At 38.1% G+C, this 10,981-nt stretch overlaps 1 long non-coding RNA gene across 1 annotated transcript in view; it reads right to left on the bottom strand.

The window, feature by feature from the left end:
* Positions 1-3,586: 3,586 nt before the first annotated feature.
* LOC133218086 (uncharacterized) overlaps positions 3,587-10,981 on the bottom strand; it is an 82,171-nt gene continuing 74,776 nt past the window's right edge. Inside the window, exon 4 of the long non-coding RNA XR_009727047.1 lies at positions 3,587-3,696. This is a non-coding gene — a long non-coding RNA (uncharacterized LOC133218086). The remainder of the gene's footprint in view (positions 3,697-10,981) is intronic.

Below are 10,981 nucleotides of genomic sequence, written 5' to 3'. Positions count from 1 at the left end.
GAGCTAAAGGAGCATCTGGACAATGCTCTGTTGTATGGTTCAGCTTCAGGTAGTCCTGGGAGGGCCCTGGACTATGATCATTATAAGTCCCTTCAACTTTATATATCCTATAATTCTATGCTTATATATTTTATGATTCTGTGCTTTCACCAGTTACAGAAGCTGTGTGTGCTGAAGCATAAGGATGCTTTTTACCCCAGCACCATTACAACATCAAATCTGTTAATGCCAGAGAATGAGCATTCTCTAGGGGAGAATGGGGGACCACCGATCACAGCAGCAAGCCCTGAGCATCCCCTTGACAGCCTTCTCCTCCCATGAGCAGCATCTCTGCTCGGAGCAGCTACAGATCCCTGCACAAAGGGATTGCTCCCTACTGGGCAGAGCCAGGGATTCAGCCTGCGCTTGCCTGGTCCCTCGGAGCGTTCTTTGCTGCTGCGGCTGTCTGCTTTCTCCAAGCACAGAGGGCGGTGCTGGCGAGCCGTCAGCTGCCTGCCCGGGACAAGACGTAGGAAAAAGAGAAGACTTTGTCATCTAAACCTGTATTTTTTCCAGCAGGGCAACTGAAAACACCAGGAAAGCCGCAATTTAAGCCATTACCATAGTACGGCGGATACGTCAGACATGGCCATCTCTAATACTGCCTCTTTTTTTCCCTCTTTCCCAAGAGAAAAGTTGTTGAAGCATAAATTTTGTTAACAAATCTTGCATCACTGCTCCAGACCTGACGGTGTTATTGTATCGATTGGGCAATGACATTGAAAACATCAGTGTTGTGACGTTTTAGGAAAAGAATGGGGAGTTTGTAATTAGGTTTCATTTTTAATTATGGAAAGGTTTCAGAATAAAAGACTATATGATGTGTCCTGAGGCTACCTGCATATTTTACTATCGAGTTACCTCTAATTTAGCCACTGAAATGCAAGAAGAGAGCACTTGCACATAACAACATGAAACGTCTGTCTTAGGCTATCATTCATTTGGCTCTGCTCCACAGAACAAGAAGTGCTTTTCTTTCAGGTGTGTTTATGATGAGTAAACTTGACCAGATGTTAAGTCTCCTTTGTATTTTAAAGTGTTTTATGGCTCGCATTAGTCAGCTGGAAAAGGGCAGATCATTTATATTCCCTTGGACATTTTTTTTCAGGTTCAAGCTTCCCCAAAGGGGCATGGGACTATGTGAAAATATATATAAGGAAGAAATGAACTATCAGAAATGTAACAATTTATAGCACAGAACTGAATAAATTGCTCTGATTTACAGGATAAATTCTGTAAATATTGAATGTTATGAGGCTACAGGTCCAACAGCTTATATGTAAGAGCAAACTTCTTCCACTCCGTTACCTACAAGGGAGATCAGAGGAAGAATTGAAAGCATATTCTCTTCCTTGTAGAAGCAGTCCTGATGATGCACATAGGTGAGAAAAGAGCCACTGGCTTTTCACACACACTAACACACTAATATTCAATATTTGAAGGCTCAGCTCTCTAAATGTCATTATTAAAGACCGCTAGGATAAATGCCTCTAAGAGAAGCAGCTTTTTTTCTATATAGAATAAATGATTGATATTACAAGTTAGTTTCAGAATTTCTAGGCAACACAAAAATTTGAGCTACAATTTTACAATTCAGAGGAATTTTGACACCCAGGTGCTCTGAAAATAATTGGCAGTCCTAAAATTCCATCCTTACTTCTGAGCTTGAACGCTTTGTTGCTCTGGGAGGGTCAGTTCAATGGAGCATGCCTGGCTCCAACTGCACAGAGGGGTAATGCAAAGCATCTACATCAACTCAATCCTTGCATGAGGCTCTGGCAGGACCAGGAGTAGATTAATCTGGGTGTGGAGGGACATCCCCACGCTCTATGCATCAGTTCATCCAGTAGGAGAGTCCCCTTGTTCCTTCTGCAACAAACTTGTGCAGACTATGCTGGGGACAAACACCAGCAATTACAGGTATGTTGAGATCTTGCATCTTACCTCTGTGAGACCTTACAACCACCAGTTTGTTGTGCCCATGCTGTAAACTGCCCAAAGCTGTAACAATGCCAAGTTTTGCCTCTCCCCATGGTGTCAGCATGGGCCCGGTGCCACCCTGACCACAGCTATGTGGCACTTGGTCAGCTCAGACTGGGTGAAATGAGGGCACGTCTGCTCACAATGTGCCATGTGAGCATATGCTCATGTCTGCTACTAAGCCCTATAATATATGAAATACCCCACCTCCTGTAGATTTATATTACAACTGTGGGACGTGGAGAATCTCATAGCCATATTTACTGGGAAGGTCTAAGACCTCAGTTCCATGCAATTTTAAAGATTTCTATAGTGCAAAGCGTATTTCCATAATGTGGTGGCCAGGAGCAAGGTATTTTTCTGCGTTGCTGTGAAAATTATAATAACTTATGCTAATTTATGCTAATGCTAATATTTCAAGCATTTTTCTACTTATAACTGTTGGACCCACGACCAATCCACATTCTTTCATACCTTAGTTGAGAAATCTGCACAATCGATGGGATTATAACTTAAATATTGCTACTGGAATTCCTTGCAGTGGCTGGAGAGTCACTTTCCAGCTTCTGAATAATTTGCAGTTTAGACACTTCATTGTTACAGAGAGAAGATGAGGGTAGAAAAACTCCCTTTGAAGTTAAAGGACAAAGCAATCTTCTTCTTGCTTTAAGCATACAAACTACTGTAGAAATATTCCTTAATGGAACCTGCCTGGTAGGAGGCAAATCCTTCCTCCAGATCATTTTAGAGCGTTTTGCTTTCATGATGTCTTTCCTAGCCCCTGTCTTCTTAAGAACACAAATTGGTGTACCTCTCACCTTAGCTGGGACCAGGAGCACCTCAGGAAAAGCAGGCTTTCACAACAATACTTAACCTACTTCCTATCCACATGGATCAATCGATAAATAAAGAAGAATGTAAGACAAGTAAGGCATAACAGATTATAAATTCATTTACACAGATTAAATAACTATCGAAAGAGAAATCAAATGAAAAGAATATGAATCTGTATCTTAGGCAATAATGACAGGTGTGCCATCTATTAAAGGGAAATCTTATTTAACTTACGTAAATTGCAGAATCTAAATGATTTTCAAGCATCTGTGCTTACATACAAGGAATATGACTTCACTGATGTAAGACATAGATGTTCTATTGTTCTAGAACCTGTGAAATCCTAAGTGCTACATCAGCTAAAATATTTAGCATCTTCTTTTTCTTATTATTTAGCACCTAAAAGTTAATTGTCACAGGACTGATCTACCCCCAAAGCATAGAATGCAGCTTCAGTCTAGTATTTGAGCTTCTTCTATTCCTAAAGTTATTTAATCACCAATAAAGCAATAAAGAGAGACAAACTTCTAAGGAAGAAGCTGTCAGATTACTGCAAATTATGTTCATGTTGACAAGTGACCTTTGGGATTATTTTATCCAGTAAATAAATAAAACCAATTCTGGTACAACAATGCAAACACTCCAAGAAAAAATCCCACTCTGGCAGTACTTCAGGGGATGATATGGAGAAAGAAGAAAGAAGATTAAGTTTTAACTAAAAGTATTGCAATATTTACCCATTCTGCAGGAACAGTTCAACATTCTCATCAGCTGGTTTCTTTTCCCTTTAATCTTGGAAAGGTTGACTCTCAAATTAAGATTTTATTCTTCTCTTTTTGTCTGCTGTTGAAGAAAAGTTATGCAAATTAAAGGTTCTTAAAAGCTTGGTGGATCCAAGGTTGTTACTAGACAAAAAGCAAAATTAGCATCCTTAGTTACTTTAACATAAAGCATCAAGAACTTCTGAACCTGAGAGGAATGAGAACAAAGAATTAAGAAATGATAAGCTAATCTCTGAAAACACATTAAGGACAGAATATAATGCAGTTGTCTAATAAGTCTACATTTCTTTGGGGTTTTGAGGTGGTTCTAAAACGTCTTTAGCTTTTTCCTCATGCAGTGGAGCCCTTCTAGAAGGGTCAAACGGAGAGAAGCAGCAACATAGATCCCTTTCTCTTTTAGGTTCTCTAAGGCAGGCTCTGTAAATGGGTGTTTCGATTCATCAGGGAAGTAGTAGTAAGGATCAAGGACTAAAGAAAAGCACTGTACTTTCTCATCTGATTCAGACATCTAGAGAAGCATTTAGTTATTATGTCCTATGTCAACGACCAGAGGCTTGAGCATCTTAACATCACCTTCACTAACAATGCAGGCATTTGGAAACTGCTGTCAGTCATGAGTTGATAATGTTGTTATTCACAATTTACATGGTGCCACTACCTCCTTCAGAAATATAATAAAGTTTTCTAGGGCATTAGATGAGAAAAATTGCTGTTTTCCAGATTGCCACCTTTGAATCCCAAATCCCTAACTCCTAACTCTGGTGAACATGCCGCAGCATTCACCTTATGTGTTTCTCCTGCTTATTCCAATAAAGAGTAAGTCTCTCCACAGAAATCAAGAAGTAATAAATACCCTCAAACTAGAATTTACTAGTCTTATTGCTCTTAATTTTCTACAGTATGCATGAGGTTTTGAGATCTACGGTTAAATGTAACAAAGATGACCTGGCAGAAGGTCCACCAGTCTGCACAATGGAGCTATAACACTGAGAATATACTACTATTTTCCCTTTAATATTATAATTTTATTAACTTACAGAACATACTTTGAAATTATGCCAGGAACTTACATTCAATTGCTAAAATAAATAAAATGAGCAAGACCGAGATGTAGTTCTCAAGTAGCTCTGTGAAGCCTCAAGATGAAAGCATTGAAACCTTGGACCCTTTTGAGACTGCTTGCCTCCAGCATGTATGCAAGGGAGTTTGGGAAAAAGTGATTTGCTTATTCCTACTGGTGTTCAAGTTGTTGGAAAGGGAGAATAACTTGTGATGTGGTTCAGCACAAATGGTTACAAGATGACTGCAAGTCATTTTTAGGTCATGGACTTGCTGAGGTAGTTTCATGTTCATTAGAAGGCTAACTCAAAGCTATAGATATTGTGAGAATAGAGTGAAGCTTATGGATGGAATTTGTCAGAGACATTTTCATTAAAGCAATATCAAGAGAAGCTCCTAGATCCAGCAAGTTCCAATGTTAAGAAGATTGATATGGCCTCTTAGAAATAGAAAACCTGGTGTGATTGATTGAATTAGTGCCCACATAAGGTAAAAGAAAAGAAACCATGGTGTTGATATGAAGGATTCAGAAGATGCACAAGAATAGCCTGGGTCAGGACACACCTTCCAGCTATTAATTATGGATCAGAAAGATGGGGAACATCTGCTAGATTAAAGCCATTCTGCTCAAAGGGAGATAAACTATGCAACTTTAGTGTAACTTCCTCTTATTGTGGCTGGTCTAATAGTGCTTCATGCACAGTCCACACTTTATCATGTGCTATAAGTATTGCCATCAACACTGCACAATATAGTCTTTGTCTATGCTGAGCATCCAGGGTGGACTGCCATGATCTCTGCAAGAAGACCTGTTCTCCAGTAGGTCAGACAGAGGACTTAGCCAGATTATATTATGGCTCACTTATAATACACGTACTGGGCCTTCCTTCTCATGAAATCCAACATACCATGAAAAAAGAAATGTTTTGTACCCAAATTTCCCTGTAGCATGAAGTCAGGACATGTCACAATGGTGAAGGCTTACTCATCTTAGCAGCCAGAAAATCCTTCTACTCAAGAAGAGATCAAATCCTCAGCAAACTAAATTAACTAATAAATTCCAGAATCAATCAAATTAGCAAATTAGATTACAAAACAATTTCTTAGACTGGAAAGTGCACGCCAACATGCTGGTTCACTGACATTTCCACTGCGTTCTATACTCAAGCTCCCTGAAACCTGAAGCCATCCCACTTGCACTGCTCTTCCCAAGTGTCATCAGACAAGCACAAAACGTAAGTCACTTCATATTCATTTGCAGTATAACACAAACATTATGACATCTGTCATGAATGTAAAGTAGTAAAATACATCAGTTACTCTTATTAGATATTTATAGCTTGCACAAAGCTGGTACAGTGGGAGCAAGAGCGATAATAATTTGTGATGTAAACTGATGTGAACACAAACATATGTGCAAAACCCAAAATCCTTAACAGTAACAGATCTATGAATGGATCAAATCAGAAAAGAGAAAGAAAAAAAGTCTCGCTGTTTCTCCTAAATGTGGCTAACACAGAACTATTGACTCTCAGATACCTGTTCTGGCTCATTGCTGTCTCACAGGAGGCACAATGAATAGCACACCCATAAGAAAGAAATGAGTGTGTGTGTGTTGATTCAGCTATTTTCCCAGTAGTGTCTTCTGGGAAGTGTTTACAGAAAGGGAAAATAAATTCTTTATAGATTATAAATATATGAATTGATTAAGCCATGAATTATTTCACTCATAGTCCAGTGTAGGGATTTCCCTGTTTTACACATATAATGTATGCTGGTATCTGAGCAGGCAGTGCACTGTGATTCCTATTACATATACTTTCCAAACATTCAGCTGTAGTAGGTGCTAAACATTTGGTCATACTTTCTAGGAAAACTATGTCCTAAATATTTGATCACACTTTCTAGGAAAACTAGGGACAACATGGGAGGTGGTCGGTAGCTACACTGGCTCCAGTGTTTTATTCCGACATAAATACAATTTGAATGTCTTCCTTTGAAACATACAAGAATGAAAAGCACAGCTGACATTTTTTATGGAAGTTATTTTTGCGGTTGATCTAAAATACTACTTTTAAAGTAACATTACGGAAAGAGGAACTTGTAATAATTGTCTACCACACTGAGTTCTGTACATCTACTACTGAAGTTGGGAGAAAACCTTGCATAGTTTGAACTAACTTTTGAATCACTATCACACTGTTCATGTGCCATTCATTTGGAGCATAAATGCAACTCATATCTTAAAGAGGCTATTTGTATTCTATTCTTTTACAGCAGACTTTTAATTTGTTTGATCATTAATTTTTAAGTCTTCATTAATGCAATACATCCTTGTCCAAAGTTAATAAATGGATTAATAGTTGGGATAATGAGAATTCTGGCAAGACAAGAAAATATCAGGAGGGAGAAAGAAGAAGGGGGAACTTGACAAGTTAACGATCCATTAAAGTAAATCCTGGGTCAGTTTAGATCCTGCATGGTTCATTACTGTATAATAAATTTAATTCATAGCCATAAAAAACCTAGGAGCAAGCAAGGGAGCTTCTGGTTAAATTCACTGGGTAGGCATTTCAGATGTTTCTTAAAGACTTTCAATTGCATGTTGTCGTAAGGAAACTTTCTAGTGTTAAAATAATTTAAGTTGACAAATGGAAGTAAAATACCAGCTTTTAAACTAGTGGCTGGCTCGGTGTGCCACATAGACACCTATGCGTGTTCAGAAGCCCTGGAGAAAAGACATGGGAATCAGATGATGTTTAATAAAACTATAGCATTGTAAGATCTGATACACAAAATATAATTACATATTGGGAAAATAAATGGTGGTGTTCGGGATTGAGACAAAAGGTGGGAAATCTGTCAAATTTTCCTCATTTCTCCAAAGCTTCAAGTTTTGGAAACATTTTCCAGGTCCAATATTTGGGTCCTGAGCTGTCATCAGCAAACATCCTCTACAAGGATACTGCTAAGTGTAAGCCTTAATCAAAAATATATTCCCAAACACTACTAGTTAAACAACACAAAAGTCAGAATTCTTTACAGCTCGATTGTTCTCATGGACATTTAGTTAACATTATTAAAGCCATACTTGGTTAAATCCTTGTCTTTCCGTAACCATGTTAAGTTCTTTATGTATCCACAAATCAAAATGCATTGCTTTTGTTGCAGATGCAATCCTTATCCAGCAACAGGCTATGTAATTTGAAGAGAGCTGACCAATGTGACTTTGAATACGTGGAGATTATATTTGTTTAGCATAAAGGTTCTGCTACACAGACATCCAGCAGGACTGAAAGACAGCTAAATGAGGACCTAATTCTTAAGTATCCACTTTTCTTTTAGGAGATGTTGCTCAGCATGAATTGTGGGACTACATAAAAAGGCTCCATTTGGAAGAAACACCTGATACGTTATAAGAAAGTGAGCTCTGAATAACAGGAAAGGATGGAATCAGATTTTAAGGACATAGGTCACAGGGAGTCTGAGATTGCTACAAGGGACTCTCGGCAGACTCATACAAAAAAAAGCCAGAGGAAGGGTAGGAGTACAAATAAGTTCAGCAAGGAATAGTAAGACAACAGAGAAAATAGCCTTGGTCAAAGAGAAGGGAGGAAAATCAGTGGTCAGACCTTACACCCACATAATTGCTTAGGAAATTATCAAGGAACTTGTGAAACTGGGGACTAGAACTGGCCCACAGCTCCATTCATCTGCTCCATGTCCTCAGGATTATTTTTTCCTCTTGATACACGTGTGTATTACTGTGAGGTCTGCCAAGAGGGTCTGAAAGGCTCATTCAGCCCTTAGCAAGGAAACCTTGGCTCAGGGCCACATGGCTGGTTTTGCAGGAAAGGAAAAGCAAGCTCTTCTGGAAGGCTGCAGTAGACCTGTAGACAGCTCAAACTGGAATTTCAGATCCAAGCCCAAAATGCATGTCCTGAATACAGATTGGGAACATGGTATTCCTAGCTAATTTTAATGCACCTAATTAGGATGCAAGATGGATTAAATTCCAAGTTTTCCAGCTTGTGAAAAATATGTATTAATTATACATAAGGTCAATAATGAATCACTTCTATCAATCAGTTAACTGAGGATCAGTGTGAAAGTTCTCTCTTTATTATCCGAAGCTGATCTCACACAATGCATTAAGTTGGATATGGGAGAGATTTAAGTGGGAAATGGGTGGAAGTTTAGGTCTCCTTCACAGTGTACCAGGAGGCACATCCAAACTAGTGGAAGAGCTGCCGCAGTGTTCTGCAATTAGAGGATCCAGCAGGAGATGGAACAAGATGGGACTTCCTACAATCAGATGCTCTTGGGATTTTGCTCAGACCTGGAACTAACACCATAATCTCAACTGATTATATTGAAATACAACCCCAAGCCAAAGAAAGTGTATAATTTTTCATGCTTTTCATAAAATTGTTCAGATTGATAGAATACATTCTGATCCAAAACCCATTCATACTTCAAGTTCAAAATGATATGAAATACCAGTGTTAATTATTAACACATATAATCAGTACTACTTATGATAATGAGTTTTCTATTCTGATGAATGAACAAAAATACTACTAGTGGCACATAACACAGCAATTCAGTTCATCCTCTCATACTGTTTCTCCTCATAAAGAAGAGGCAAAAGCTATTTTTAGTGCTAGAATAAAAATAAAATATTCTTTTAAAACACATATAGAGATTTTAAAGCATGTATTTCCAAATTTTCCATATACATACATACATATATATATATATATAAAGGGGGTTGCTTTCCCACTCATATCCTTATTGCTCCGAGCACATAATCGCACAACGCAGCCTTTGTTATATTTTCAGCATGAGCTATTTAAATCTCAAGACCCCTCACTAGGTAGCACTTCCTTTGTTCCCTGGTTTCTCATGAACTACATACTTTGCAACTTCTATATAACATCTTACCCATATATGCATACACTCCAAGTTTTATAGATGCATATAAATTTGAAGTGAATATCTATTCTTTCAGTACAGATTATTGTGACACCCTTATGATCACTCTGCACTGAATATTTTGCATTAAACTAAGCAATGAAAGTTCAGAATAAAGCCTGGAATAATGAAGAAGTTTTATACTGAACTCAATGCTATCAGAATTTTACTGAATATCTAACTTATTTTATTGGTGTAGGTCAGATCAGCTTTGACCCATTTACTTTTTTTCCTTTTCAATTATTTGTATTCAGTACAGGCTGTGCTAAAATAAACCCAAGAAGTACAATGATTGCTTTAATATATTATTTCCAAAGCTGGAATTTAAGGAAAAGAAAATGAGCCAATGTGCAAATAACCTTTTCCTGTATTATTTTTTTTTTTGTTCTGCTACATAAGGTGCATTAACTTAACTGGGTTTAGTTAAATGTAACCTAAATATAACCAGTCTGAATCAGCCTGTTGATTTTTAACAATGGGCTTTTAGCATGGTTTCTTCCCTTAGAATAGTGGGATTGGCATTCAAAAATCAAGGAGGAAACACTAATTGCCATAAGAACTCTGGCAAACTCTATTACAGTAATAACTGAATTCAAATGTTCCCTACTAAAAAAAAAATACCAATTAGGTACATTTGAAAAGAAATATAAAAACCTAAATATAATAATAGGTTTAATACCACTTTCATTACTTTGCATTAATTTTTCCTGAACGTGATTAGTGTATAATTATTCTAACCTTTTACACTCTCTTGCTCTTAAGATAACCCTAGTCCCTCCCCAAGCCACAGCATCTCTACAGAAGATGAGAAGCAGGTGAGGAGACGTGCAGTGAAGTCCTCCACCTCTTCCCCTCTCTTGCTCCATTGCTGTTCAGGGGCAAGAACTCTGGGCTGGCACAGCTCATCCAATCTGCTCCTCTGTCATGACCATGAACATGAAAATCATGGGGAGACCCTGCTCTTGGTTTCCCCCTTTCCAGTTCTGCTTTAGCAACTGCCTGCTTGGGTGGCGTTAGGGGATGTCTTTCTTCCTCTTCCTAAACCTGCAATGCGCAGGACCTAATTCAGAACTAGCTGGAAGGGTATGTGCACATTTTAATTCTCCTTGTTGCTGCCCAAATGAGATAAAGATTTCTAGCTGATTTCCCATGGTCACGTGTCAAAGACAGTGAAACGTTCGCATACTACAGCAACAGGAACAATAAAAGGACTTATATTAACATTTCCACATGTGTAAGAATTCCCATGGGAGATTTATAAACATGAAGGAAATGGGTAAAGAAAAGTTATTTATAAAAAGTTCTCTCTCAAC

Source organism: Neopsephotus bourkii, unplaced genomic scaffold (assembly GCF_033783945.1).
Source record: "Neopsephotus bourkii isolate Nb327-2 ecotype Australia unplaced genomic scaffold, CSIRO-AGI_Nbou_v1 NB_1189, whole genome shotgun sequence".
Classification (NCBI taxonomy): Eukaryota; Metazoa; Chordata; class Aves; order Psittaciformes; family Psittacidae; genus Neopsephotus; species Neopsephotus bourkii.
This window is presented reverse-complemented; position numbering and strand designations above follow the sequence as displayed.